Genomic DNA, 15000 nt, shown 5'->3' with positions numbered 1-15000 from the left:
CTCGTTTTTTTTTTGCCTTTTATGGAAATTAGTGAAGGCATCGCATCAAAGGTGCGCACCTCGCTGCCCACCTTGGTGTGCTCCGAGGTGCCCACCACGGTGCGCAACGCCGGTGCGAACCCGGGAGCGCCCCGATGTGTGCTCCAAGGTGCGGCGTGCACGAAGTCGGACCCCGGTTTGCCCCGGGTGCGCACCTCGCGTGCACCTTGGTGCGCACACCTTGGCTGGGTTGCGCGGCCTGGTGGGCACCATGGTGCGCACCAAGGAGCGCTCCGAAGTGTGCTCCAAGGTGCGGCGTGCACGAAGTCGGAGCCCGGTTTGCCCCGGGTACGCACCTCGCGTGCACCTTCGCCGGGGTGGGCACCTCGGCTGGGTTGCGCGCCCTGGTGCGCACCAAGGAGCGCTCCGAAGTGTGCTCCAAGGTGCGGCGTGCACGAAGTCGGAGCCCGGTTTGCCCCGGGTGCGCACCTTCGCCGCGGTGCGCACCATGGCGTGCACGAAGTCGGAGCCCGGTTTGCCCCGGGTGCGCACCTCGCGTGCACCTTCGGCGGGGTTGCTCGCCCTGGTGGGCACCATGGTGCGCACCAAGGAGCGCTCCGAAGTGTGCTCCAAGGTGCGGCGTGCACGAAGTCGGAGCCCGGTTTGCCCCGGGTGCGCACCTCGCGTGCACCTTCGGCGGGGTTGCGCGCCCTGGTGGGCACCATGGTGCGCACCAAGGAGCGCTCCGAAGTGTGCTCCAAGGTGCGGCGTGCACGAAGTCGGAGCCCGGTTTGCCCCGGGTGCGCACCTCGCGTGCACCTTCGCCGCGGTGGGCACCATGGCGTGCACGAAGTCGGAGCCCGGTTTGCCCCGGGTGCGCACCTCGCGTGCACCTTCGCCGGGGTGGGCACCTCGGCTGGGTTGCGCGCCCTGGTGCGCACCAAGGAGCGCTCCGAAGTGTGCTCCAAGGTGCGGCGTGCACGAAGTCGGAGCCCGGTTTGCCCCGGGTGCGCACCTCGCGTGCACCTTCGCCAGGGTGGGCACCTCGGTGCGCACACCTTCTCAATGTTTTCTTGCCTTTTCTGGAAATTGGTGAAGGCAGCGCATCAAAGGTGCGCACCTCGGTGTGCTCCGAGGTGCGAACCCGAGAGCGCTCCGAGGTGCCCACGAAGTCGAAAGTCGGGTTAATTGCATTGTTTTCCCCGGGTGCGCTCCGAGGTGCGCAACATCGGCGCGCACCAAGGAGGGCTCCGAAGTGTGCTCCAAGGTGCGCACGATGGCGTGCACCTCTGGTGCGCACGATTCGGAGCTCGGTTTGACCGGGGTGCGCACACCTTGGCTGGGTTGCGCACCTTTTGTGCGCTCCAAGGTGCGCACGAAGTCGGAGCTCGGTTTGCCCCGGGTGCGCACCTTCGCCAGGGTGCGCACCTTGATGCGCACGCCTTGGCTGGGCTGCGCACCTTGGTGGGCGCCATGGTGCGCACCTTTCGTGCGCTCCAAGGTGCGCACAAAGTCGGAGCTCGGTTTGCCCCGGGTGCGCACCTTGGTGGGCGCCATGGTGCACTCCGAGGTGCCCAAGATTGGTGCGCACCAAGGAGCGCTCCGAAGTGCGCTCCAAGGTGCGCGCGAAGTCGAAAGTTGGGTTAATTGTCCGGTTTGCCTCGGGTGCGCACCTTGCGTGCACCTTCGCCAGGGTGGGCGCCTTGGTGCGCACACCTTGGCTGGGCTGCGCACACCTTGGCACCCGCGTTTCCTTCATTTTAAATTTTTTTTTTTTACAATCTCTCAAGTGGGAAATTCTATAATCTCAACTTTTTTTGCCTTTTCAGGAAACTTTTGAATGGAGCGCATCATTGGTGCGCTCCGAAGTGTGCTCCAAAGCTCTCTCCAGCTGCGTGCACCTGCCCCGGCCGCGCACCCGGCCCCGCCCAGCTTCGCTCACCTGTCCCGGGCGTCTGGTGCGGAACCTTAGAGTAAGAAACATCACCGTGCACCTTGGCCAACGTGCGCGACTCGACCGAGCGCGCACTGGCCGAGGTGCACACCGATTTCACCTGGGTGCGCGCGCAGCACCTCGGGCGCACCGGGGTGCGCGCACAACGCCCGGGTTGCACCGTGGCCTGTGTGCTCGGGGCGCCTCGGGTGCGCGCTCGGTGTCGCCCCCGCGCGCGCGGTAGTGCGGGCAGCGCACCCCGGCCCGGCCCGGCCCCGACGAGAACGCAAACGGGCAAAAGGTTTATTCAAATAGCATTGCGACGCCCGGCGAAAAACTAAAAAAGGGTGCAACACCGGGACTTCCCGGGAGGTCACCCATCCCAGTACTACTCCGGCCCAAGCGCGCTTAACTGCGGAGTTCTGATGGGATCCGGTGCACTAATGCTGGTATGATCGCACCCGTTATGAGCTTGTCGCAGTGTGTACTTAGCAAACCGCGACCCACGTGCGAATCCACCCCGGCCACCCACCCCCGTCGAGGTGCACACCCTCCCTCGCGAAGTGCGCCCCGTTCGCCAAGTGTGAGCCCTGCCCGGGTGCGCGCACCTTGCTAGGGCGTCGGGTGTGCACCCGGCCCGGCCTACGTGCGTGCACCTGGAGGGGGCGTCGTGTGCGTGCAGTGTCCCGTCTGCAACGCGGTGCCCACACACCACCTCGGGCGCAACGACCTGCGCTCACATGTGGGCCGAGTGCACCTTGGTGCATGTTCGGGGCGCCTCGGGTGCACGCTCGATCTTGCCCCGGTGCACCAAGGCGCTCGGTTTGCCCCGGGTGCGCACTTGGTGCAAGGTGGGCACCCAAAATAGGGATCAAGCACCAAAACACAAGTTTCGGGATGCAAAATGGGACCCAAGGACCACAAATGCGTTCCAAGACCCATGATGGGTCCACGAGAACAAAAATGTGTTCCGAGACTTAATAAACAAATATTGGGTTTTAGGAGAAGAAACATGCTCTGATGCCCAAAACGAGAATCGACCCCGAAAAGGCCACAGGCCAAAAGTGGGATGCGAGACAAAAAAAAATGGGACCCGAGGACCAAAATTGGGTTCCCAGGTCGAAGACAGGGCAACCGGACAAGAAACGACCTCTAAGGCTCGAAATGAGTCCCGACGACTAAAACTTGACAAGAAGCACCCATCAGGCACCCAACTCGACACCCATGGGATGCCGACCCACCCGGGCTTCCACCTAGCACACCTTGGCACCCACCCACCCTCGCACCCAACCTCGCACCCAACTTAGCACCTTTGAACCCACATTGGCACTCACCCTGACCCTGGCACCTTGGAACCCACATTGGCACTCACCTTGACCCTGGCACCCACCTTTGCACTCACCTTGGGACCCACCCTGGCTCCCACCTCGGCACCCACCCAGACACCCACCTTGGTTCCTTGGCACCCACCTTGGATCCTTGGCACCCACCCCGACACCCACCTTGGCACGCAACTTGGCTACTTGCCACCCACCTTGGCTCCTTGACGCCCACCCCGACAACCACCCCGTGACCTACCCTGGCTAGGGTTGGTGCACACCCACCCTGGTGCCCACCTTGGCACCCACCCTATGACCCACCTTGGCACGCACCTTAGTACCCACCCCGTTACCCACCCTAGGACCCACCCCGTGACCCACCTTGGCCAGGGTGGGTGCACCCACCCTGGTGCCCACCTTGGCACCCACCCATCCTAGCACCCAGCCTGTGACCGGGCTTGGAACCCAACCTTGCACCCGCACCCGTCTTGGCCAGTGTGGGTGCGCACCCATCCTGGCACCCACGTTGTGACACACCCTTTAACCCACGCACCCTAGCACCCACGTTGGCACCCACCTTGGAACCCAACCTAGCAACTTGGCACCCACCCCGTGACCCACCTTGGCATCCACCATAGCAGTCGCCGACTTGGCACCCACCTCGGCACCCACCTTGACACTTGTGGACCCACCTTGCCACTCACCCTAGCATCGACCCATCCTAGCACCCACCCTGGCACCTTTGCACCCTAGCACTCACCCATCCTAGCACCTAACCTGTGACCCACCTTGACACTCACCCTCGCACCCACCTTGGAACCCAACCTAGCACCCACCCACCCTGACACCAACCCTAGCACCTACCCACCCTTGCACCCACCCTGTGACCCATCTTGGCACCCACCCATCCTACCACTCAACCTATCACCCACCTTCTCACCCACCTTGGCATCCACCTTAGCACCCACCCACACTGGCACCTTGGCACCCACCTCGGGCAAGGTGGGTGCACACCCACCCTGGCACCCAATTTAGAACCCACCGAGCATGTTACCCACCTTGGCACCCACATTGCAGCCCACCCTAGTACCCACCCTATGACCCACATTGGCATCCACACCCTAGCACCCAGGCACCTCGACACCCGCCTTGACACCCACCCTAGCACTGAACCTGTGACCCACCTTGGAACTCACCCTAGAACCCACCCACCCTGTGAACCACCTTGGCATCCACCTTAGCACCCACCCACCTTGGCACCCACTCTAGCACTCACCCATCCTAACACCCAACTTGTTACCCACCTTGGCACCCGCCCTCGCGTCCACCTTGAAACCCACCCTAGCACCCACCCACGCAGGAGCCCACCTTGGCACCCAACCTAACACCCACGCATCCTGGCACCCAACTTGTGACCCACCTTGGAACCCACCCTAGTACCCACCTTTGAACCCACTATATCACCAACCCACCTTGGCACCCACCCTATGACCCTCTTTGGAATCCACCCTAGCACGCACCCACCCTGGCACCCACCATGGAGCGCACCCTAGCACCCACCCACCTCGGCACGCACCTCAACACCCACCTTGGTGTGCGCACTGCGCCAACCTCTCAAAGACCCTATGTGGTGCGCTCCAAAGTGTACACCTTTGGTGCGCTCCAAGGTGCGCACCTTTGGTGCACACCGAGGTGCACACCAAAGTGTGCACCGAGGTGAGCACCAAAGTGCACTCCAGGGTGCACACCAAGGCGTGCACCTTTGGTGCGGTCAATGCAAACGAATTCGGAAGTTGGGGTCGATGTCCTAATCGCTGCTGCAGACTACACGTATGAGAATCGGACAAATAGCTTTATATAGGGGAGGTGTTGCGTTTGATGGGTCGACTCCCCTGGTTGTGTGCACTGCACCAACTTCAAAGACCCTGTCTTGTTTAAGAAGTCAAAAGTTGGGGTGGATGTCCTAATCATTGCTGCAGTCTACGCATGTATGAGAATCAGACAAATAGCTTATATAGGGGAGGTGTTGCATTCGGTGGGTTGACTCCCCTGGTTGTGCGCACTGCGCCAACCTCAAAGACCCCGCATAGCAGAAGAAGTCGGAAGTCGGATTTTGGTGAGCACCAAGGCGTGCACCTTTGGTGCGGTCAACGCAGACGAATTCAGAAGTTGGGGTGGATGTCCTAATCGTTGTTGCAGGCTACACATGTATGAGAATCAGACAAATAGCTTATATAGGGGAGGTGTTGGGTTTGATGGGTCAACTCCCTTGGTTGTGCGCATTACGCCAACCTCAAAGACCTTGTTTTCGTTAAGAAGTCAAAAGTTGGGGTCAATGTCCTAATGGCTCCTGCAGGCTACACATGTATGAGAATCGGACAAATAGCTTATATAGGGGAGGTGTTGGGTTTGATGGGTCGACTCCCCTGGTTGTGCGCATTACGTCAACCTCAAAGACCTTGTTTTCGTTAAGAAGTCAAAAGTTGGGGTCGATGTCCTAATTGCTCCTGTAGACTACACATGTATGAGAATCAGACAAATAGCTTATATAGGGGAGGTGTTGGGTTTGATGGGTTGACTCCCCTAGTTGTTCGCATTACACCAACCTCAAAGACCTTGTTTTCGTTTAGAAGCCGAAAGTTGGGGTCGATGTCCTAATTGCTCCTGCAGGCTACGCATGTATGAGAATCAGACAAATAGCTTATATAGGGGAGGTGTTGGGTTTGATGGGTCGACTCCCCTGGTTGTGCGCATTGCGCCAACCTCAAAGACCCTGCATTGCGGATGAAGTCGAAAGTCAGAGTTTGGTGTGCTACAAGGTGTGGTCGAAGGTGCTCACCTAGGTGTGCACCTTTGGAGCACAGGAAAAGTGCCCTCCAAAAGTGCGCACCTTTGGAGTGCACAAAAGTGCCCTCCAAAAGTGCGCACCTTTGGAGCGCAGAAAAGTGCCCTCCAAAAAGTGCCCTCCAAAAGTGCGCACCTTTGGAGCGCAGAAAAGTGCCCTCCAAAAAGTGCCCTCCAAAAGTGCGCACCTTTGGAGCGCAGAAAAGTGCCCTCCAAAAAGTGCCCTCCAAAAGTGCGCACCTTTGGAGCGCAGAAAAGTGCCCTCCAAAAAGTGCCCTCCAAAAGTGCGCACCTTTGGAGCGCAGAAAAGTGCCCTCCAAAAAGTGCCCTCCAAAAGTGCGCACCTTTGGAGCGCAGAAAAGTGCCCTCCAAAAAGTGCCCTCCAAAAGTGCGCACCTTTGGAGCGCAGAAAAGTGCCCTCCAAAAAGTGCCCTCCAAAAGTGCGCACCTTTGGAGCGCAGAAAAGTGCCCTCCAAAAAGTGCCCTCCAAAAGTGCGCACCTTTGGAGCGCAGAAAAGTGCCCTCCAAAAGTGCGCACCTTTGGAGCGCACAAAAGTGCCCTCCAAAAGTGCGCACTTTTGGTGCGCACCAAGGCGCTGGTTCGGTCGTTGCAGGCGAGTTCGGAAGTTGGGGTCGATGTCCTGAGCGGAGGTGCAAACTACACAGGTGTCGGAATCGGACAAATAGCTTATATAGGGGAGGTGTATGCTTCGATGGGTCGACTCCCCAGGTTGAGCGCACCGCGCCAACCTCAAAGACCCTACGGTATGGATGAAGTCGGAAGTTGGGTCCGATGACCGATTCGATTAGTAGGTATGCTCATGAGGTCGGAATTTGGGTCCGATGACCTGCCATGTGCAGGAAGGCGAATGTTGACACTGTGCGTTGCAAGGTGCACACCAAGGCGCTGGTGCGGTCTTTTTAGTCGAGTTCGGAAGTTGGGGTCGATGTCCTGATCGGAGGTGCAAGCTACACAGGTGTGGGAATCGGACAAATAGCTTATATAGGGGAGGTGTATGCTTCGTTGGGTCGACTCCCCGGGTTGAGCGCACCGCGCCAACCTCAAAGACCCTACGGTATGGATGAAGTCGGAAGTTGGGTCCGATGACCGATTCGATATGTAGGCATACTCGCGAGGTCGGAATTTGGGTCCGATGACCTGCCACGTGCAGGAAGGCGAATGTTGGCACTGTGCGTTGCAAGGTGCGCACCAAGGCGCTGGTTCGGTCGTTGGAGGCGAGTTCGGAAGTTGGGGTCGATGTCTTGATCGGAGGTGCAAACTACACAGGTGTGGGAATCGGACAAATAGCTTATATAGGGGAGGTGTATGCTTCGTTGGGTCGACTCCCCGGGTTGAGCGCACCGCGCCAACCTCAAAGACCCTACGGTATGGATGAAGTCGGAAGTTGGGTCCGATGACCGATTCGATATGTAGGCATACTCGCGAGGTCGGAATTTGGGTCCGATGACCTGCCATGTGCAGGAAGGCGAATGTTGGGACTGTGCGTCGCAAGGTGCGCACCAAGGCGCTGGTGCCGTCGTTGCAGTCGAGTTCGGAAGTTGGGGTCGATGTCCTGGTCAGAGGTGCAAACTACACAGGTGTGGGAATCGGACAAATAGCTTATATAGGGGAGGTGTATGCTTCGATGGGTCGACTCCCTGGGTTGAGCGCACCGCGCCAACCTCAAAGACCCTACAGTATGGATGAAGTCGGAAGTTGGGTCCGATGACCGATTCGATACGTAGGCATATTGGCGAGGTCTGAATTTGTGTCCGATGACCTGCCATGCGCAGGAAGGCGGAATTTGGGTCCGATGACCGAGTTGATGGCGTGCCATGCGCAGAAAGGCGGAATTTGGGTCCGATGACCGAGTTGATGTTGATGGCCCGCCATGCACAGGAAGGCGGAATTTGGGTCCGATGACCGATTTGAAGGCGTGCCATACGCAAAAAGGCGGAGTTTGGGTCCGATGACCGAGTTGATATTGATGGCCCGCCATGCGCAGGAAGGCGGAATTTGGGTCCGATGACCTGACATACGCATGGAGTCCGACTCGGGGGCCGATGTTCGATTCGATGACTTGCATTGTGGGTAAAGTCGGAAGTTGTGGTCTTTGACCCGATTCGATGACCAGACTTCGGCTGCTTGAGAATCGGACAAATAACTTATATAGGGGAGGTAGTGTTCTCGAGCATCCTCCCCCCGTGCCCGTTTATGTCGATTGATGCTGGTGCTCGACTGGTTGGAGTGCTCGGATGCAAAAATCTTGCACCAGGATTTATCGATTGTGATGGACACGGCAAGTCTCCTGATTGCTATGCAGGAGCTCATCGTGAATCTCTATGCGGCCTTGGTATGGACTCGACCTGCGGAATGGTTCGGCAATGGTAGTCGCTCCAACACGTCCTTGCAATGGCCACAGAGGTGATTCGACTAGAGCTCCAGTCTAGCTTTTGGGTTGCTTGGCGGACTGGTATAGCCGCGATCGAGTTCCGGCCATGAACGTTTTAGATAGCTCTTGGGCTTTCTGGGACGGAAGTCGGAAGTTTGGGCTGTTGTCCGATTTGATGACCATTCTTCGGATGTGTGAGAATCGGACAAATAACTTATATAGGGGACTGTGTTGTCTCACGCAGCCCCCTCCGTGCCCCTCTATCTCGACCGATGTTGGTGCTTGAAAGGGTTGGGATCGCTCGGATTTATAAACGTGCACCACCATTTGTCGAGTGTGAGGGACGCGGCAGGTCTCCTAAATGCTATGCGGGCGCTCTCTGAGAATCTCTATCCGGCCTCGACACAGACTAGTCTTGCTGAATGGTTTGGCACTGGTAGTCGATCCAACACGTCGTTGTTGTGGCCGCCTAGGCGATTCGATTCGAGCCCCCGTCTAGCTTTTGGGTTGCTTGGCGGATTTTGCCCTATCCGCAAGTGAGCTCGGTCCCTAAACGTTCGAGAAACCCGATTGCTATGCGCCGACTCTCTTTCTTGCGAGCCTCCATCTAGCTTTTGGGTCTCTACGGAACGGAAGTCGGAATCTGGGACCGTTGTTTGATTCGACGAGGCAGACTACGGTTGTGCGAGAATCGGACAAATAACTTATATAGGGGAGGTGTTGACTGGAGCATTCTCCCCCGTGCCCCTCTAACTCGACCAATGCTGGCGCTCGAACGGTGGTAGCGCTCGGATTTTCATTGAGCGCCAGCATTGGTCGATTTAGAGGGGCATGCGAGATTCCCGAATGCTATGCGAGGGCTCTAACAGAAATGTCTATTGGTTTCGGTATGGATGCAATTGCGAGTGGTTCGGCAAAGGTAGTCGTTCCGATGCGTCCATGTCGTGGCCAAATCGATAATTCGATTTGAGCCCTCGTATAGCATTTGGGTCTCTCGATGTGATTCCGCATTCCAGTCCCTTTGGGCACTGCTTGAGCCGCATCCCAGGGGGTTCCCTTCCCAATAATCTGCCTCGCAACCCGATTGCTATGCGGTGAGGCTCCTCGGCCGCCTCGGAACTATCTGTGTATCAGACGCATCGCGGGATAAGGGGTTGGCAACGGTAGTCGCCCCAAGCGCGTCCGATGCTTGGACCATTCCGAGGCGGCCCTGAAGCCTCTTCCGTCTAGCCGTTGGGTCCTTCTCGCCGCATCCCTCGCCTCGCACCCCGATTGCTATGCGGTGAGGCTCCTCGGCCGCCTCGGAACTATCTGTGTATCGGACGCGTCGCGGGATAAGGGGTTGTCACTGGTAGTCGCCCCAAGCGCGTCCGATGCTTGGACCATTCCGAGGCGGCCCTGAAGCCTCTTCCGTCTAGCCGTTGGGTCCTTCTCGCCGCATCCCTCGCCTCGCACCCCGATTGCTATGCGGTGAGGCTCCTCGGCCGCCTCGGAACTATCTGTGTATCGGACGCGTCGCGGGATAAGGGGTTGTCATTGGTAGTCGCCCCAAGCGCGTCCGATGCTTGGACCATTCCGAGGCGGCCCTGAAGCCTCTTCCGTCTAGCCGTTGGGTCCTTCTCGCCGCATCCCTCGCCTCGCACCCCGATTGCTATGCGGTGAGGCTCCTCGGCCGCCTCGGAACTATCTGTGTATCGGACGCGTCGCGGGATAAGGGGTTGTCACTGGTAGTCGCCCCAAGCGCGTCCGATGCTTGGACCATTCCGAGGCGGCCCTGAAGCCTCTTCCGTCTAGCCGTTGGGTCCTTCTCGCCGCATCCCTCGCCTCGCACCCCGATTGCTATGCGGTGAGGCTCCTCGGCCGCCTCGGAACTATCTGTGTATCGGACGCGTCGCGGGATAAGGGGTTGTCACTGGTAGTCGCCCCAAGCGCGTTCGATGCTTGGACCATTCCGAGGCGGCCCTGAAGCCTCTTCCGTCTAGCCGTTGGGTCCTTCTCGCCGCATCCCTCGCCTCGCACCCCGATTGCTATGCGGTGAGGCTCCTCGGCCGCCTTGGAACTATCTGTGTATCGGACGCGTCGCGGGATAAGGGGTTGTCACTGGTAGTCGCCCCAAGCGCGTCCGATGCTTGGACCATTCCGAGGCGGACCCGAAGCCTCTTCCGTCTAGCCGTTGGGTCCTTCTCGCCGCATCCTTCGCCTCGCACCCCGATTGCTATGCGGTGAGGCTCCTCGGCCGCCTCGGAACTATCTGTGTATCGGACGCGTCGCGGGATAAGGGGTTGTCACTGGTAGTCGCCCCAAGCGCGTCCGATGCTTGGACCATTCCGAGGCGGACCCGAAGCCTCTTCCGTCTAGCCGTTGGGTCCTTCTCGCCGCATCCCTCGCCTCGCACCCCGATTGCTATGCGGTGAGGCTCCTCGGCCGCCTTGGAACTATCTGTGTATCGGACGCGTCGCGGGATAAGGGGTTGTCACTGGTAGTCGCCCCAAGCGCGTCCGATGCTTGGACCATTCCGAGGCGGACCCGAAGCCTCTTCCGTCTAGCCGTTGGGTCCTTCTCGCCGCATCCCTCGCCTCGCACCCCGATTGCTATGCGGTGAGGCTCCTCGGCCGCCTTGGAACTATCTGTGTATCGGACGCGTCGCGGGATAAGGGGTTGTCACTGGTAGTCGCCCCAAGCGCGTCCGATGCTTGGACCATTCCGAGGCGGACCCGAAGCCTCTTCCGTCTAGCCGTTGGGTCCTTCTCGCCGCATCCCTCGCCTCGCACCCCGATTGCTATGCGGTGAGGCTCCTCGGCCGCCTTGGAACTATCTGTGTATCGGACGCGTCGCGGGATAAGGGGTTGTCACTGGTAGTCGCCCCAAGCGCGTCCGATGCTTGGACCATTCCGAGGCGGCCCCGAAGCCTCTTCCGTGTAGCCGTTGGGTCCTTCTCGCCGCATCCCTCGCCTCGCACCCCGATTGCTATGCGGTGAGGCTCCTCGGCCGCCTTGGAACTATCTGTGTATCGGACGCGTCGCGGGATAAGGGGTTGTCACTGGTAGTCGCCCCAAGCGCGTCCGATGCTTGGACCATTCCGAGGCGGCCCCGAAGCCTCTTCCGTGTAGCCGTTGGGTCCTTCTCGCCGCATCCCTCGCCTCGCACCCCGATTGCTATGCGGTGAGGCTCCTCGGCCGCCTTGGAACTATCTGTGTATCGGACGCGTCGCGGGATAAGGGGTTGTCACTGGTAGTCGCCCCAAGCGCGTCCGATGCTTGGACCATTCCGAGGCGGACCTGAAGCCTCTTCCCTCTAGCCGTTGGGGCTTTCTCGCCGCATCCCTCGCCTCGCACCCCGATTGCTATGCTGTGAGGCTCCTCGGCCGCCTTGGAACTATCTGTGTATCGGACGCATCGCGGGATAAGGGGTTGGCAGTGGTAGTCGCCCCAAGCGCATCCGATGCTTGGACCATTCCGAGGCGGCCCTGCAGCCTCTTCCGTCTAGCCGTTGGGGCCATCTCGCCGCATCCCCCACCTCGCACCACGATTGCTATGCGGTGAGGCTCCTTGGCCGCCTCGGAACTATCTGTGTATCGGACGCATCGCGGGATAAGGGGTTGTCACTGGTAGTCGCCCCAAGCGCGTCCGATGCTTGGACTATTCCGAGGCGGCCCTGCAGCCTCTTCCGTCTAGCCGTTGGGGCCATCTCGCTGCATCCCCCACCTCCTCGGCCGCCTCGGAACTATCTGTGTATCGGACGCATCGCGGGATAAGGGGTTGGCAGTGGTAGTCGCCCCAAGCGCGTCCGATGCTTGGACTATTCCGAGGCAGCCCTGCAGCCTCTTCCGTCTAGCCTTTGGGGCCATCTCGCCGCATCCCTCGCCTCGCACCCCGATTGCTATGCGGTGAGGCTCCTCGGCCGCCTGGGAACTATCTTCGTATCGGACGCATCGCGGGATAAGGGGTTGTCACTGGTAGTCGCCCCAAGCGCGTCCGATGCTTGGACTATTCCGAGGCGGCCCTGTGGCCTCTTCCGTCTAGCCGTTGGGGCCATCTCGCCGCATCCCCCACCTCGCACCCCGATTGCTATGCGGTGAGGCTCTTCGGCCGCCTTGGAACTATCTTCGTATCGGACGCATCGCGGGATAAGGGGTTGTCACTGGTAGTGGCCCCAAGCGCGTCCGATGCTTGGACTATTCCGAGGCGGCCCTGCAGCCTCTTCCGTCTAGCCGTTGGGGCCATCTCGCCGCATCCCCCACCTCGCACCCCGATTGCTATGCGGTGAGGCTCCTCGGCCGCCTTGGAACTATCTTCGTATCGGACGCATCGCGGGATAAGGGGTTGTCACTGGTAGTCGCCCCAAGCGCGTCCGATGCTTGGACTATTCCGACGCGGCCCTGTGGCCTCTTCCGTCTAGCCGTTGGGGCCATCTCGCCGCATCCCCCACCTCGCACCCCGATTGCTATGCGGTGAGGCTCCTCGGCCGCCTTGGAACCATCTTCGTATCGGACGCATCGCGGGATAGGGGGCTGTCACTGGTAGTCGCCCCAAGCGTGTCCGATGCTTGGACCATTCCTAGGCGGCCCTGAAGCCTCTTCCGTCTAGCCGTTGGGGCCTTCCCGCCCCATCCCTCGCCTCGCACCCCCGATTGCTATGCGGTGAGGCTCCTCGGCCGCCTTGGAACCATCTGTGTATCGGACGCATCGCGGGATAAGGGGTTGGCACTGGCAGTCGCCCCAAGCGCGTCCGATGCTTGGACCATTCCGAGGTGGCCCTGAAGCCTCTTCCGTCTAGCCGTTGGGGCCTTCCCGCCCCATCCCTCGCCTCGCACCCCGATTGATATGCGGTGAGGCTCCTCGGCCGCCTTGGAACTATCTGTGTATCGGACGCATCGCGGGATAAGGGGTTGGCACTGGTAGTCGTCCCAATCGCATCCGATGCTTGGACCATTCCGAGGCGGCCCTGCAGCCTCTTCCGTTTAGCCGTCGGGGCCTTCCCGCCGCATCCCTCGCCTCGCATCCCGATTCCTATGCGGTGAGTCTTCTCGGCCGCCGCGGAACTATACCTGTTATTGCTACTGCATCCTTCGGCTGGTAACCTCCTCTGCCGCCTTGGAACGTTCTCTTTGTCGGACGCGTCGCGGGATAAGGGGTTGGCACTGGTAGTCGCCCCAAGCGCGCCCGATGCATAGACCGCTCCGAGTCGACCTTGCTTTCAGCCTCTCACATGCATAGACCTCTCTGAGTCGACCCTGCAGCCTCTCACGTTTAGCCTTTGGAATCTCGCCTCACAACATGATTGCTATCCTTGATGCATCCCTTGCCTCGAGCCCTGATTGCTTTCTTGGCTGCATCCCTCCTCTCCTCACAGCCCGGTTGTCATCACTGCTTCATCCGTCGCTTCATGCATTCTGGCTGCTGGGCCCTTCCCACCGCACACCTCGATTGCTATCTCTTCTGCATCACACACCCCGATTGCTATCTCTGCTACATCCCTCGGCTCTCACTTCTGCATCCTTCGCCTCACACCTCGATTGCTATCAATGCTGCATCCGTAACCTCACACCCCGATTGCTATGCGGGGAGGCTCCTTGGCCGCCTTGGAAATTTCTGTGTGTCGGACGCACCGCGGGATAAGGGGTTGGCACTGGTAGTCGCCCCAAGTGCGCCCGATTCTTAGACCGCTTCGAGGTGACCTCGTAGCCTCTTTCGTCCAGGCTTCCTGCCTTCAACGCCCTTTTTACACCTCGATTGCTATGCGCGGGCTCGTTGGCGTCTATCACCTCTCTGCGAAGAGTGGCACGATGATTGTTGGGGTAAATCGTAGCAGTCCGATCTCTGGCCTTGGGCCATTGTGAGGGCTGATCGATTTCCTGTGCGCATCTCGTGTTCGCCCAGTAACAGACTCGACGACTTGTAATCGGTCTTGTTCCCGATTGTTCCTGGAGGTAGTCTTCGGAACTCTTGGATTTGACCTGTCACTCGAACTGTCCTCTTCCGAGGATGCTTGTGTGTGTGTGCTTGTGCCATTTCCTTGGCGGTATTAACGAGATATTAAAGAGCGGAGTGAGCGCCTCGCCCAGCTATGTTTGGGGCTCTCACTCCCTTACCCGGTGTGCGACCGCTTTGCACGTAGGTTGCGGAGCATCGCGACTCTTTCGATGTTTGGCGGTTGTCTTCCGGTGATGCGTTGGTCCCGAAGTGCACGTTACTAGCATTTCTGCCATTGTTCTCGATCTTTGGCACGTTCCTTCGTTGCAATTGGATATATATCTCCGTTTATACGCGCAGGCTTCTCCCGCCTATTCAGCGCTGTCCCACTCTCAGCACTCTCGTGGTCTCCTTGGCTTCTCTCTCCCGTGAGCGAGCTCTCTTCTCGAGTCTTTTCCATGTCCCATGGAGGTTGCCTTGCGAAATTCGGGCACACAAACGTGACCGGATAAGAGCGGAATTGCCTATGAGGAGAAGCTCACCTTAGGGAGCAGCAATGCCGAGTGTTTCGACAGAGGGTAGAGGGGGCGTTGTTTGGGCGGTTGCACAAAAGAGTGCTAC

General features: G+C 59.4%; 1 non-coding gene across 1 annotated transcript; it reads right to left on the bottom strand.

Moving 5' to 3' along the window:
- Positions 1-2256: 2256 nt before the first annotated feature.
- Positions 2257-2375, bottom strand: LOC131864879 (5S ribosomal RNA). The gene has a single exon (XR_009363606.1). It is a non-coding gene; the product is annotated as a 5S ribosomal RNA (ribosomal RNA).
- Positions 2376-15000: the final 12625 nt, after the last annotated feature.

Source organism: Cryptomeria japonica, unplaced genomic scaffold (assembly GCF_030272615.1).
Source record: "Cryptomeria japonica unplaced genomic scaffold, Sugi_1.0 HiC_scaffold_97, whole genome shotgun sequence".
NCBI classification, from domain to species: Eukaryota; Viridiplantae; Streptophyta; class Pinopsida; order Cupressales; family Cupressaceae; genus Cryptomeria; species Cryptomeria japonica.
Note: the sequence above shows the minus strand (reverse complement) of the source record. Positions and strands in the feature narration are given on the sequence as shown.